Source organism: Crotalus tigris, unplaced genomic scaffold (assembly GCF_016545835.1).
Source record: "Crotalus tigris isolate CLP2741 ecotype Arizona unplaced genomic scaffold, ASM1654583v1 scf7180000017605.3043972, whole genome shotgun sequence".
NCBI classification, from domain to species: Eukaryota; Metazoa; Chordata; class Lepidosauria; order Squamata; family Viperidae; genus Crotalus; species Crotalus tigris.
The window spans coordinates 867,537-884,144 of record NW_024096508.1 but is presented as its reverse complement, the minus strand read 5'-3'; positions in this window follow the sequence as shown (position 1 = coordinate 884,144).

The window sequence follows — 16,608 nt, the reverse complement described above, 5'->3', positions numbered from 1 at the left end:
TATAACAATCATAAAGTTTAGTGCTCTGGCAAAAAAATCATAACAATCATTGTGTTACATTTTACTTTATTTATAGATTGGAAAAAATCAGTGGGAATCCATTACAGTAATCTAGAATGTCTGCAGCGTATCTAAATATTTCCCTGCATCAGGATATATCAGTAGATGTTGGATTCCATTTTGTGGCATTTTAAGTCCTAAAGTCTAGTGAGAAGCCAAATCAAGTCTCCTTTAAATCAAGGTTGATGCCTGGTGATACCCATGTCATTTTCTTTGAAACAGTCTGAAGGTGGTGTGCTATTTCCATCTTCTGAATTATTTTTTTTACTTTCCACTTTAGCTTACTGCCCTAATGTTCATTGTCCAAGTCTTAATTGCATTTGATCAAGCTTTCAGTAATAGCAACAAGAAGCTGCATTTTTTCCAGGCTCTTGGTCACAGCCTGAAAAAAGGGAGGTTGCAGTATAGCAGAGAGGAGCTGTCTTTCTAGTACAAAGTACTAAAAAGTACAAAGCACTTCAAAATTGTTTTTAAAAGATTCAGAATATTAACTCTAAAAAAGTGAACCAGTCTGATATAGTTAAGGTACTGGCCAAGAAAATGGCACACTGTGAGTTCTAATTCCGCCTTAGTCCTGAAAGTTGGCTGGAAGCCCTAGGCCAGGGGTAGGCTTGAAAGTCAGCTGGGTGACTTTGGGCCAATAACCAGGAGACTGTGAGTTCTAGTTCCACCATAGGCTTGAAAGCCAACTTTGGGCCAGTCACTCTCTCTCAGCACAACCCATGTCAGAGGATTGTTGTGGGGGAAATAGGAGGAGGAAAACATACTAGGAATGTTTACCACCTTGAATTATTTATAAAGTAATAAAGGTGGGACAAAAATTTAATAAATAAAAATAAAAGTGCCAGAAAGATGATCCCAGAAGATTAGCATCTCTAGGGCCAGTGATATTATAATGCTAGGCTGAAAAATTACTTCTAGATAAAGTTGTTTGGCTTTGTTCTGTTAGGAAGCTCATGGGAATTAGGACATGTTAATTGAAGTGTGTGCCTGATAGCATGTGCTATAAAATAATGCTAATATAAATTTCCCCTACTAAATAGAAAAATAAATTTCAAAAGAGCATTTATTTTTTTCTCATTCAAAAGGTAACCAAATTTTCCTTATCAACGAAAGTGGAGAAAAAATATGCTTTTAAAAATGTTTATTAAGCATTGGCAATCTGTTAGAATGCAAAGGCAAAAGCTTAAAAACGGAATTTCCCTCATTGAATGACATATTTGTTTTCAGGAATATAACCAAATTGAAAATTTTTAACAGTATTTTTCAAATTTAGCAACTTTAAGATTTATGAACATCATGGTTGGCTGAGGAATTCTGGGGGCTGAAGTCTACACATCTTAAAGTTCCCAAGTTTGAGAAACACTGTTTTAGAAGGACTTTTGTTGTAAAGAAAGGATTCCAAGGGCAGGTTTCTTTTCATAAATTGGAGATAAACTGTACTTATCCAAGAATAAGGCCTTCTTGAATTTTTTTGAAATTGTTTCTGACAAAATGTACATAGGCTGGGACTGTACTATGCCAAAATGTAACTTTGGAAACCACTTCTCAAGAAGCTTGGATATTACAGTGCACTATATAAACATTAACAGTTGTATAATTTGACTACAGCAAACTTCCTTGCAGTTTGTGACTTCACAAGCTGTGATGGCAAAACATTTGACTCTCTTCCAAAATCTACAGGATGTAGGCTGTCCTTTTGAATAAAAGTGGGAGGCGAAGGTAGCAAATTGTGCAATGAGTGCAGGAGTGACCTGGCTAGAACATAAAGATCTGGCTATATATTGCTTGCATATTTATCTTGGAGCTACAGAAGTATTATTTTTGTTTATGAGCATACACCCACACCCAATGTAAAGAAAGAAAACCTCTGGTTCAGGAGAAGCTTATTTTTTGTCAGTCTTCCATAGTCTCAGAATCTATAATGGCATGTAGGAATGATCTTAGGAGACAAGGGGAAGAGTCAGAACCAGGAAACCATTGGATAAGAGGCACCTTCATCCACAGAAGGAATTAGGGCATGGCAAACAACACAAAATGGACTCCCCCCCCCAGTTTCTTGGGCTTTAAAGGTGACAGGAAAAATGTACTTTCAGACTTGCGAGATTCTGTTAATGTAACCTTACAAAAAGTAGAATTAATTCATCTGGGTGTGCTTCTTGGGTGGACCATCTCACAAGGCTGACATATAAGATGCATCTGAAGGTGATAAAGTGGGAACATAGGAACAAAATAGACACAAAGAGCTTTTCATGCTGCAGGAGAGGAAGTTGAACTGGGTGAAAAAGTAGGCAGGAAGAGAGTGGTGTCTGAATTGGAGAGACAGAGAAGATGACAGATATAAGCAAAGTGCCTGATGATGAATGGCAGGTTTCAGAATGGATCAAAGTCCACTAAAGGTCTGTGAATTCCTGAGGGTATAGAAGATTATTAAAGATGAACAGGATAGTATGATATAGTATCCTGTCTACCCACTACAGAAATACAGAGAGGGAGAAAAGGACCTGTAGATTAAAGTTCTGGTAACTGCAAGAAGCTGCCAGCTATGTCTAACAAAAATCTTTAATGAACTCTAGAGGGAATTTCGTTCAGCTTCATACATTAAAATAGCTTACAGTATACTGATTTGCAGAAGAAGTGTAACTCCACAGGCAGGAAAAGGGTTAATTCCACACCGGCAGAGAAATTAGTCATAAAGTAATGTAGTATTTTTACTGCATGCTCACCAGCTGCTTGCCACTTAAAAAGCTATCTAGTTATAAAAGTCAAGCTGTCAGAGAAAGCAATGTTGTTCTATATTTCATGGATTTGTCTCCTACTCCATTGAACAACAGCAACAAAACCCAACAGCAAATATATGTATCGTGGAGCAAAGAAATTTACTGAATATCACTTTGATCAGTCATAATGGCAATCAAAACACAAATATCGTGCCTCATAGACCATATTATCTATGAATGTAGCATTATTAAAAATAATCTCATTATAAGGTAAGAGATAAGCTAAACTGCTAAGCTAAACCAAGCTAAACTAAGCTAAGAGATAAAATAAGAAGATAAGCTAAGCTAAGCTGATAGGATGATAGAATCGGGTAGGGTAGGATAAGACAAGACAACCTTTATTGTCACTTTTTTTTAACACACTGGCACACATTAAAAAATGAAATTCTGATGCCCACTATATATATATATATATATATATATATATAATATGCGACTCCCGGGAATAATTATAAATGGAATGAATAAAGCGCGTTCACCAGGGCATAATTATAAATGGAATGAATAAAGCGCGTTCACCAGGAGAGTTTAAAGTTAAAATACTTTAATTAAAGTATTTTACTATATTAAAAGGTTGCCAAGCTTTCGTTGGGAAAACTCCCCAACATCTTCAGGGCTGAGAGACCGTTTCTAACAAGGTGATTTAAACGGGTTCCATAGACGTCTGCGCTTGGTTCCTAGACCGTGCCAGCATTCCCGGCTGAACAGCTGATAGGTGGGAGGGGGAATCAGAGTAAAGATTTCTTCCGTCGTTCTTTCGAGCACTTGTGTTCACATCTCCGTTTGAATCATCCTCCTCCATCATGGTGTCCTCCATGCTCATCTTCCCTCGTAGGTCAATATTCAAGTTAAATCCCCCCCATTTCTGTGAGCAAAAGTCTGTTGGTATTTGGGCAGATTCCCCGCTCATGTTACTTTCCCTTTTATCAAGCGAACGGGTCGTCATCACATGTTTTTTCTCCCCTCTCTGTATGGGACATTCACTTTTATTATTATTATGGGTAGTGCTAAATTTAGTGGTTCTATCCTCAAATTTCTTAAGCGCTCCAATGTCATTATTGTTGTTTTCTCCAATTAAAGGGGTGTGTGGTTTCCCCTTGATGTTGTTGGGAGGTTTCTGGGTAGTCTATATCAGATTGTTTCTGGTAGGGAGGAGGTGTAGCTCCTGGTTTAGAACGTTGTGGATGTTTATTGTAAGGTTTGTGATATAAAGGATGATGGTTTGAGTTCCATTTTCATAGCGCTTGTTGTGCTGGGTGCAAGTCAATGTGACGATTGATTGAGTTGTTATTCAAGAACCATGCTTCTTTTAGCAGCCGACCTCCCTTCGTGGCATCACTGGCTACGATAAGGGTGTTATTGAAGTCAAACTGATGGCCTTGTTGTGCCATATGCATCCAAAGTTGTGAGTGTGGTTCGCCTCGTTTTATGGCCAGTTTGTGTTCGTGGAGGCGAGTTTTCAAGCGTTTGGCTGTTTCTCCCACATAGTTGCCTTCGCAGTTTTTGCAGTTGATCTTATAAACAATAGCAGATTTCTCCATGGTAGGTAGGGGGTCCTTTGGACGCATAATTTTTGATCGTAGGGTTTGGTTAGGTTTGTGAGCTACTTCTATACCATGGGGTGCTAGTAGTCTGGCTGTGGCCTCTGAGATGTTACTTATGTATGGGAGGGAGATGCGTGTTTTTTGTAGGGGGGAATCCCTTCTTCGTTGGGTGGTCCGGTGCTGGAAGGTTGTACAATGTCGTTTGATCAATTTTAATGGATAACCATTATATATGCACGTATGGAAGAGGTGTCTCCTCTCTTCTTTCTTATATTCATCGGTGCTGCAGTGGGAGTCAACGCGTTTAAATAACGTTTTAATGCAGCTGATTTTATGTGAAACAGGATGATTACTCTGGTAATGGAGGATTCTATCTGTGTGGGTTGGTTTACGGAATACCTTCGTATGTAGGTATCCATCTGGTTGACGGTGGATGGAAACATCTAAGAAGGCAAGAGAATTGTGTCTTTCTTCCTCTACAATAAACCTTATGTCAGAGTAGATGGAATTTAATATTCCCATAAATGTAGTTACATGTTGTCTTTTGACAATAGCAAATGTATCGTCCACGTATCGAACCCAAAATTTGGGTTGGTATAAAGTCATAGCCTTATGTTCAAGCTGTTGAAGGACTACCTCAGCTATAACACTGGAGATGGGGGAGCCCATCAGGTTTCCTTTTATCTGTTCATAGATGGTACCTTGGAATGTGAAATAAGTCTGGAGACATATTTCTATCAATTTCACGAGGTCTTCCGTCTGAAGGGAATCTTGGTGATGACCTTCTCTCATAGATGTCAAACGTTCTTTCAGGACAGAGATGGCTAAGTCCTGGGGAATGGAGGTGAAGAGAGAGGTGACGTCGAACGACACCATCATCTCATCATCCTCCACCCTAAGGGTCTTAATTCTAGTTAAAAATTCTTCTGCAGATCTGACCATGGTGTTACTGCCATCTACGAGGTGGTTGATGCGGGTACTAAGCCATTTAGCTAGTCCTGAGATGGGGGTGCCCCTGAATGATACAATGGGGCGAAGGGGGGTACCTTCCTTGTGGATCTTTGGTAGACCGTAAAAACGGGCAAGGGCCGTGTCACAGGGACGTATCCTCTTTAGGGTGTCATCTCCGATCTTCTTACAACGCTTAAAGTTGTCTAGCAGTTTGTTGATTTTATTTTTGAGCGTTATTGAGGGGTCTTTTTTAATTACTCTATAGGCCGACTTATCATTCAAGAGTTCAAGTGCTTTAGCTATATACAGTGTTCTATCCATAATAACAGTCACCCTACCTTTGTCTGCAGGAAGTATGACAATAGTATCATCTCTTTTAAGTTGTGTAAGAGCTCCAGTTTCTTCTCTAGATAGGGTGTGATGGTACCTGTGGTTAGTAAGTAGCCCTGTGATCTGTTGTCTAATGGAATTTCTGGTGTCTTCATCTGTCCCCATATGATGCATAGCAGGCTCCAGTGCAGATACAAAATCTAAAGGGTAGGCATCCATAAGGTTATGATTAGTATCACATTGCAGTAGGGTGAGTTGTGGGTTGGTCAGAAGTTTGGAAGAGAGGTTACAAACCACTCTATTGGTAAAATTACTATATTGGGACTTACGTATGGCATTCATCTTACGTTGGAGGTGTGCTGTTGTTTCTTGGTTCGTTTTTCTAGCTACCATTTGGATGTGATGACTCAGTGCTTGGAAGTGGTGTTCTGATAAAGTCGAGTTACAATGTCTTTGAAGTTCAAGAGCCCATTTTTTTAAATTTTCTACACATCTGTGCTGGTCGTTAATAAGGGCTTTAACCGTCTGGCGTTGAAACCGATGGAGGGCTTGTATGCATTCATTTGTATCAATAACAGGTTTCCTTCTTAACATCTTGGGTGGGAGGTCCTCTCGAGCGCAGGTGTGTAGGAACGCTATTCTGCGGTAAGCTGCTGAGATGCGTCTTGTCAATTTCTCCCATTTTCTGGCTTTGAGCAGTACTGCTCAATCATAAAATTCAATAATGATGGTGAAAATGCGACTCCCGGGCATAATTATAAATGGAATGAATAAAGCGCGTTCACCAGGGGAGTTTAAAGTTAAAATACTTTAATTAAAGTATTTTACTATATTAAAAGGTTGCCAAGCTTTCGTTGGGAAAACTCCCCAACATCTTCAGGGCTGAGAGACCGTTTCTAACAAGGTGGTTTAAACGGGTTCCATAGACGTCTGCGCTTGGTTCCTAGACCGTGCCAGCATTCCCGGCTGAACAGCTGATAGGTGGGAGGGGGAATCAGAGTAAAGATTTCTTACGTCGTTCTTTCGAGCACTTGTGTTCACATCTCCGTTTGAATCATCCTCCTCCATCATGGTGTCCTCCATGCTCATCTTTCCTCGTAGGTCAATATTCAAGTTAAATCCCCCCCATTTCTGTGAGCAAAAGTCTGTTGGTATTTGGGCAGATTCCCCGCTCATGTTACTTTCCCTTTTATCAAGCGAACGGGTCGTCATCACATGTTTTTTCACATTAATATGCATATATTAATCACAGGCCATTTAGAATACATACAGTAAACAGATTTATTTTGTGCTCCATCTAACCTACTTGGCTGGCCCCACTTAAATGGTCAACCTTGAACCAAGTTGGCTCATCTCTGAATTACAGTGACCCTTTCCTTCTTTTCATCTCCTCTTTTTATTATTTCCTCTGTAAAGCAGCTGCTACCTTTATGCATCATTTTATAAATATTCTCTATGGGCACTTCCAGTAATTTATATCTAGTTCCTGTTTGAAACACACACTTTTTGTTGTTGTTTCTAGAATTGGTTTGCACTAAGTGCAGAGCAGTTATCCTTCAGGATGCCTTATGAGAGCATGTAGCATAAGGAAAGAAAGTATGTGACTCTTGGCATACATATCAGTAAAAAGAAAAAAGAAAAGGTTTGAGATTTTAAGGCAATTTTGATGCTAATGGAGTTTTCTGGTTTTGTATAGGTTCTGCTCCTTTTTTAATAGCAGTCAGATCTACAGAAATTGCATACAGTGAAATGTGGAAAGCTGCAATCTGAAAAAAATACAAATGTACACCTAGCAAAAGGAATATAGTATTTACACAACAAACATCCCAATCAGTCACTAATAACAGCCAGATTTTCTTATCAGCAGCTGAGGTAGCCTGCTGACTTTCTCCACTTTACCCAAGTGCCTGATTCCCCATGAGCCTTGCACCAGAAGGGCCCTAACAAGACCTCATTACATCACAAGACCCTCCCCACCTGTCTGCCAGTCAACCAGCCAGCCAGCCGGCAGTAAGTGAAGGTAGCCCTTGACTGAGGACTGAGGACCACAACTGAGCCCAAAATTTCTATTGCTAAGGAAATTTGACAACTTTTCTTGTACAGTTGCTAAGTGAATCGTGCTTCCCCATTGACTTTGCTTGTCAGAAGGTCACAAAAGGTGATCACCTGACCCTGGGACACTACAGCCATCATAAATATGAGTCCATTGCCAAGCATCTGAATTTTGATCACATGACCACGGGGATGCTGCAATGGTTGTAAGTGTGAAAAATGGTCATAAGTCATTTTTTTTCAGTGCTGTGGTAACTTCAAACGGTCACTAAATGAATGGCTGCAAGTCAAGGACGAGCTGTACTGAAGGGAAAATGAGATCGGCAGGAAAAGAAAACTGGTAGTTCTTAATATGCTGAAATGTTCCATTCTTTCTTTGCTGTTTCTCTCCTACACTGCACTCTGAGCTCCCACCATACAGCTTCTGCTTTGCCAAAGCTTTCCTAGATCATCGTTCTCCTGAGAGAGAACTAATGATAAGTTATCCCAAAGATGCTTTTTCATGAGGCAACTGGACTTTCTTGTTGTTCTTTGAAAATGTTTCTGCTTCTTATCCAAGAAGCTTTTTCAGCACTGACTGGATGGTGGGGAATGGAAAGATTCATATTCCTGCAGACAGCTGTTCATTTGCATTCTTGTAGTGAGTAGTTAATGCTAACTGGCTTATCTGTGTCTTCAGGGTCGCCTGAGTAGATAAGCCTCCAGGTAGCATTAATGACTGGCTAAAATAGTGGTTCTCAACCTGTGGGTTGGGACCCCATTTGGGGTCGAACGACCATTTCACGGGGGTTGCCAAACAAGGCTGTCCACCATTTTTCCCCCCTTTTCTTTGGCCATGCCCCTGGCACCCGGTGATGTATAAGTGGTTGGGGGTCACCACAACATGGGGAACTGTATTATGGGGTCACGGCATTAGAAAGGTTGAGAACCACTGGGCTAAAAGAATGCAAATGAACAGCTGTCTGCAAGGAGAATAAATCTTTCCATTCCCCACCATCCAGTCAGAGCCGAAGAAGCTTCTTGGATGAGAAGCAAGATGTCTTCAAAGAAAAACAAGAAAGTCCAGTTGCCTTATGAAAAAGCACCTTTGGGATAACTATGGCCTGGATGACTGAGAATCTCCATAGGTTGCCAGAAGTCATGCTGAAACCCTAGTCTGTCCCCATTTAAGCAATTAAAAATGTGTAGAAAGATGAGAGAGAGAGATCAACATACACAACGTGGAAATTAGTAAGCCCCTGTCCTCATCTGAGTGATACATTTTCTGAGCAGTGCAGATATTAATTAAAACAGTCCACGATTAATTTGGCTCTCAGTCTGGTTTCTACAGAGGGGAAGAAATGCGTTTAGTCTGAATACCAGGTTTAATTGTAGGTAACTATCAGATCATCTTTCTGAGTCCCTTTTTTCCATTCAAGCTACTTCCAATTATTGGACACCAATAGCCCAACAGAGATTGTTTAAGAGATTGTCTCTATATTACTTTGTCTCTATATTACAGCTTGCAATCCAACCCAGAAGGGATAAAATATATTAAGAGTGATTAAATTTGAATCTCATAAAGTGAACCTGGGGGAAAATATGATGAGATTTTAAAATGCTGAACACACTCTGAAACTATTCTACTCATAACACAGAAAGATGTATTTATGTATGTATGTATGTATGTATGTATGTATGTATGTATGTATGTATGTAATATTCAAGATTCGAGCTAAAACAAAGCAGAACAGAGCTAAACTGGAAGATCCTACAGTTACAGAGTTGTATACAGACTAAGGACAGTAATAGCATCAAATTTTACATCATTTAACTGTGTTTGAAATCACTGTATTAATTATATGTCTGAAGCCTTATGCAGTTTTTGATATCATGTGCCTTCTCCCTAGCTACTGTAGGTATTAGATTAGTAGAGAGGTGAACAATTTTACTGATGATTGATCTATTATATTTGAACTGCAAAAATATCTGGAAGTGCTGGTTTCAGTAGCTACACAAAATCAAGAAACTGGCTGTGAAATCTAGATTGCAACCTTAAGTGCCCATCCCTTATATTATCAGGATACTTTGTCAGACAGGGAGACAGTTCAGAGTTTGGGTGAATAATTTAGCAGAGCGGGAAGGTTAAATGCCTTCCATTCAGCACTACTTGATGAAATTTCAGCCTGGCATCTGTTTTTTAAAAAACGTAATGGTCAAAGCTTGAAGATCCACTTACAGATATCCCATATTGCGTAGTTTAGCCCTCAGTGTTTATTCAACAAAAAGCTATCCAGAAGATGATCTTTAAAAGCTACATTTAAATCAAGGAGTTGGAGAAACAAGTCAAATATAATAAGGAAAGAATTCCAAGCATGGGGGAAAATGAGCAATTAGGGCCAAAAACAAGAAGTAGGAGATCTAACTAGAAAAATGTACTGAGCAAAGTAGAAAAACCAGAATGGGACAACTTGGTGCAGCCAATTCACAACAGCCAACTTCTATGGCCAACTCGCCGTGGGACAACTCACCATGGACCAACTTGCTGTGGGATAATTCAACAATTCAGTTTAAGTTTTTGAAATAATTAAAAATATTTTAATTTCTGCAATTCACATTTCATTCTGTCCCTCCTTTTGCACCCTTTTTAAAATTATTCTGTTCCACAATTTCTTAGATATTAGTGTAACCAATAATAATAATAATAATAATAGTAAAGTTGGAAGGGACCTTGGAGGTCATCTAGTCCAACCCCCTGCTCAGGCAGGAAACCCTACACCATTTTGGACAAATAGCTGCCCAGTCTCTTCTTAAAAACTTCCAGTGTTGGAGCATTCACCGCTTCTGGAGGCAGGTTGTTCCACTTGTTAATTTTCTAACTGTCAGGAAGTTTCTCCTTAGTTCTAAGGTTGCTTCTCTCCTTGATTAGTTTCCACCTGTTGCTTCTTGTTCTGCCTTCAGGCGCTTTGGAGAATAGCTTGATTCCCTCTTCTTTATGGCAGCCCCTGAGATATTGGAATACTGCTATCATGTCCCCCCTCGTCCTTCTCTTCGTTAAACTGGACATACCCAATTCTAGCAACCGTTCCTTATATGTTTTAGCCTCCAGTCCCCTAATCATCTTTGTTGCTCTTGTCCTGCGCTGAGTTGTCCCACAGCGAATTGGCCATGGGAGTTGTCCCGCAGTGAGTTGGTCACAGCAAATTGGCGTGGCAAGTTGGCTGCTCCCGGTTGGCCTAGTGAGTTGGCTGTGTTGAGTTGTCCTAGACCAGGGGTAGGCAACCTCGGCTCTTTTATGACTCGTGGACTTCAACTCCCAGAATTCCTGAATCAGCATGCCTACCCCTGTCCTAGACCCTAGAAAAACTGGTATTGCTTGACTGTAATGACTGTGAAATGCATTCGACAATCCACTTTTAAGGGCTATTTTGTTAGAAATTTTGTTCTGAATATTGCCAAATTATTCATCAGGTGACATGGTAGCCACTGAATGATCTTGGAGTCTCTCCTCTTACCCCCTCTGTCTCCCCAATCTATTTCACAGGACTTTCAGAGATGACCATCTGCCATTATCCTTGAGCTTTTTTGGGGGGGAGGGGGAAACACAGGATCACAGCATGATACACAACATGATACAATGCACAAACACTGAAAATAATTTTAAACATGACCTAGCTATAAACCCAAATGCAGACACCTAATAATTGCAACAAAACTGGATTTCTGTAATAGGCTTTTCATCGGCTTTCTGTTGAGTATGAATAAGAAATTATTGGATGATATCACAGCCATCCTAAGCCAGCCAGTGCTTTTCTGGATCATTCAAGATCCATATTATAGGAAAGGCAACCTACTCTCGTATGTGACTACCTGTGTATTAAATTCATTTTCGGATGCTCTGATTGGTCCATCAGCAAAATCAATAAAAATGATGAGCTTTGGCTTCTAATTCTGAAATTCCATCTCAAAAACCACACACAGCCAGTTCTATCAAGATTGCTTCTCATTTTTAAAATATCCTTCTAATGGATACTTTGTAAAGTATTTAAAACTACTTTTGCTTTCAACTTCCTTCCCCTCTGTGGCTGAATAAAATAATCAGAGACTTTATGTCTGATACGTAATCTTTTCTCCCATCAGTGAAAAAGAAAAAAGGAAAAATCCCTGAGGCTCACACTAATTTCAAGGTCTGGCTTCTGGTTACCAAAAAAACCCTGCTTCTTGTTTATTCAGTACAAAATATTTCCATTCAAGAGGCCGTGGCATTTTAGCCCCTGGCTTTAAAGTGTGAAATATATTGCATTATTTGGGGGAAGTGAGGTAGGCAGTTAGAAAGAGTGTACAACAGCAGAGAGGCCTGGGGATCATTTCCCCTCTCCACTAATTAGCTCTACCCCATTCCTGTTATATCTTAGCTGCATTGGACTATTAGAATAGCAAATGTTGTGATGTGGTCTGAGCCTCTCATTTTTATTGCTTTATGATATCTCTAGACTGCCTTTTCTCTGGAAGGCTGAGTTTTATCCCCACAACAACAACCTTTCGACAAAGAGTAGATTAAGAGGGAGCAACTGGCCCAAAGCCACTCAGTGAACTCTGTGGTCAAGCAAGAACTTGGACCATTTCCATGTTCATTACTGAAAGACCACCCACCACTCACAGTGGTAGCAGAAAAAGTGCTGCTGTTATAAATGAGATTGCACAGATCATCAACATTATCCCGATTTTGCGGCAGTCCAGGGCAGAACAATGTTATCCTCATGGTGGGTGTGCTAATACATTCCCTCTTTGCTGTTTCTCCCCTCTTTGCTGTTGTTACCACCATAAGGAGCCCATTTCAGGTGGGATAGTTCATTGTATAAGAACTGTGATCCAGTGTTGGGGGGGGGGACATGGATGAGGCTTCTAAGTTATGATAATGTCCTAAGGAGTAACCTTGGCCTGAGGTTACATGATGATAGTTTAAGGATCAGGATGCCAAGATAGAGTTACTCCACTGAGCTTTTGAAGCCTGATGTTGCCCTAGATTGGTGGGTGCCCATGACAGCTGTTATGATTCTTCCAGGTACTTATATTTATTATATTCTTAGTTGTGATTTATTATATTCTTAGTTGTATTGTTTTTATTAATGAAAATGACTGAGAGGCTTTGAATTCTGATTGAATATAAATTAATGTAGAAAGAAAAAAGAAAAAGAAAGAAAGAAAGAAAGAAAGAAAGAAAGAAAGAAAGAAAGAAAAAAGAAAGAAGGAAGGAAGGAAGGAAGGAAGGAAGGAAGGAAGGAAGGAAGGAAAAAAAGAGAAATGTTTTTAAATGAGTGGGAGAACAAGGAGAATTAATGGCAAGGGAGGTATTAACGGCAAGAAGGGATGGCAGCAGGGGCATGACCCCAAGTTTTGATAAAACATCTCTGTGGCAGTTCCAGAAAACCCTAAATTTTATGCCCTTTGCTCTAGCAACAAATCCTACTTAAGAAGAGAACAGCTTGCCTTCAGAACTTGTGTCTTTAAGACGAGATTGGACAGCCATTTGTCTGGAATGGTATAGGGCAGTGATGGTGAACCTTTTAGAGACTGAGTGCCCCAAAACCGCCCCCGTCTGCCCGCAGGGCCACCCACCGCCTCCATGGCCCACCGCAGATCGCCATGGCGGTCCAGCAGCACCATGGTGGCCATGCCCTCCGCCCACATCCCGCATCATCTGCACGTGATAGGGCACGAGGGCAGAGTCTTGTTAAAGTCTGCCCGGCTGCTATGTCCCTGGCTGCACTGCTCCATGCAGGCCGCACCCAGGGGCGACTCTCCTCTGGGGGGCTGCTGGTGAGGAAGGGGCCATGGGAAGAGGTGGGGCTGGGGCAACAGCGTGCATGCCCACAGAGAGGGCTGGGAGTGCCGCCTCTGGCACGTGTGCCATAGATTCACCACCACTGGTATAGGGTCTCTGCTTGAGCAGAGGGTTGGACTAATTCTCTTATTCTGTATTCTGATTTCAGCTGAAAGAAAGGAAAGGAGCTTGATCCAAGGCCTCTTGAATCAAAAGGTTAAAGCCATTTTCTGGCTCTCATTTCTGAAATGCTGAAAGGCCAGATGGCATCTTATGTCAATATAATTTCTTTTGGGATTTTCCCCTTTTGACATAGCAGCCTCATACATGAGTAATTCACCCAGTTTTCCTTGCATCGTCATCTCCCTTTCTCTCTCTTACCTCTTTGCTATATTCCCTGCTCCTAATGAAGTGGACTGTGACATCCACAAATGCTTATGCAATGGTAACTGGTTTCCCTTGAGAGAACCACAAGATCTTTGTTTTCCTGAGAAAGACAAAAATGACTAGCTGAAAATAGCAACATGAGCCTTGCGTTATATATTTGAATATAATTTCATTTGATCATTTCAAATGAACTATCATTTGGATTAAAAGTCCCCACCAAGCCCTTGGATGGGTTATGGGACTCAATAGACTCTCTCCTTCACCCCCAAACCCCCACTTCCATGTTTGTAAAGTACCTTATGTAACTGCATTTTCTCCAGCACAAGTAATTTAATTTGGAACAAACCAATGATAAAAATGGCACAATGACCTCAGCAATACATTCTCTTTCCTTGAGAACATTAGGAACTGTTAGCTATATGAGAAGGAATAGAGATCACTTACATTGTTGGGATGTTGTTGGTTTTTCACCAAAATGCATTTTAACAACAACAACAACAACAACAACAACAACAATAATAATAAAGTTGGAAGGGACCTTGGAAGTCATCTAGTCCAACCGCTTGCTCAGGCAGGAAACCCTATACCATTTCGAACAAATGACTGTCCAGTCTCTTCTTAAAAACTTCTAGTGTTGGAGCATTCACTGCTTCTAGAGGCAGGTTGTTCCACTGGTTGATTGTTCTAACTGTCAGGAAGTTTCTCCTTAGTTCTAGGTTGCTTCTCTCCTTGATTAGTTTCCATCCATTGCTTCTTGTCCTGCCTTCAGATGTTTTGGAGAATAGCTTGACTCCCTCTTCTTTGTGGCAACCACTGAGATATTGGAACAGTGCTATCATGTCACCCTTCATCCTTCTCTAGACATACCCAGTTCCAGAACTAGACATATCCAATTCCAGTTTTCCTCATTCTTTGGAGGCATCTCCATTCAGCTACAAAGTCAGCTGAAGTTGGGCATCATCAAAAACGAATAAATAAAAAGAAATAAAGACATAAATAATGAGGCCAGTATAAAATTAGTGTTGACCTAAACAGAGCCTTGATGTACCTTCAAGGCTTAGCAGATTATGGTAGAAACCTCTGCAGATTAAAGCCAGCTTTGTCAAAACCAGCTTTTAGACCCAGCTGAGTAGGCTCAAACCTTGAACTATCCTTTCTGAACTACAAGAATTGGAATGACCACAAGATGACAACAAAGAGATGTTTGTATTGCATTAATACCATCCAGTGGAAAATAAAGTATTCATAGTCCAGATATGGTAGCTTAGTTTTTATGTCCTTTAGTCAGTGTTGATTCCTGGTTACTGCCCAGACTAGTCCTGCAGCTTTCTTGGCAAGATTTTGGAAATAGTTTGCAATTGGCAGGGGCTAAGAGAGAATCGCTGGAGAAAGGTTACTCAGCTGGCTTTGTTCCTAGGACAGAATTAGAGCTCACAATCTATTCTAGCGCCTTAATCATCTCGCCAAACTGGCTCTCTTATTCAAACTTTAGTAAGAAAATAGAGCTGCACATAGTATTATTTGTGAGTACTGAATAAAATTATTGATACTTTAGAAATTTGGTGTTGGAGAATATCATGGACAATAAAGAAAACAAACAAATGAATCATTGAACAAATCAACTCAGAGTTCTCACTCAAGACACCATGACCAGGCTCTCATTATCTTACTTCAGACACATTATGTGAAGACCTCGCTCTCTGGAAAAGGCTCTAATGCTGGGAAAGGTGAAAAGAAAAAGAAGAGGATGACCAGCACCAAGATGGATGGACCCAATTACAGTGACAGTGGGTGCACAATCAAAAGAGCAGGTTAAGGACAGGTCATTATGGAGAAACGATTGTTAGGCATACAAACAAAATCAATAATCAATTATTGCTGCTAAAATATCAGCATAGAAAAACTTTCCTAGATCATACCAAAATCTCATCTAACTAGCATTTTGCTTCCCACAGTAGCCAATCATATAAGTCTTTGCAAGCTCAGATCTAGAGGAAAACTCTGTCTTCATTTTAACCAGAAGCTAGATGGACTCGTCCCAAGGGGAAAAGACAAGTAAACTGGAAGGGGAACATTGTGACCAAAGATCCCATAAAACCTAGATCCAACATTACCTTAGCCCCAGTTTCCCTAATAATGAACATCTTTGTTGGGTTAAATTATTACATTCAGAACAAACACATTGCTCTTTTTTTTTTTTTCAAACAAAGGCTATGTCTACCTAGCTCCAAGAAATGTGGGGATGTTTTTAAATTATGAGCCAGATGGGTTAGAGGTTCTCTATTAGAGGGAATGACTACTTCAGTGCTTCTCAAGCTTCCCCTGTTTAAGATGGTGGACTTCTAGAATTCCCCAGCCAGCAATTCTGAGAATTGAAGTTCACACATCTTAAAAGGGTCAAGGTTGAGAAACATTGCTCTACTTCCTGCAATAACACCCTTTCCAAATGTCCCCTTTACTCCTCCCAGCTCCCCACTAGGTATCCAGGTCAATTCTGCCAAGTATTACTTACTGTTCTATCATAACCTCACTTCCTTTTACAGCTGGTCGGTCCTAATTCCATTAATAGGTTCTGCTAACGAGAGGCTGCAGAGGCAAAATAATGCAATAAAGAGGAAATGGCTTTTTTTCTCACTGATCATGTGCCATCTCTGGAACTTGGAAGTTGATGAATAGAAATGAAAACCATCTCTCTCCTGAG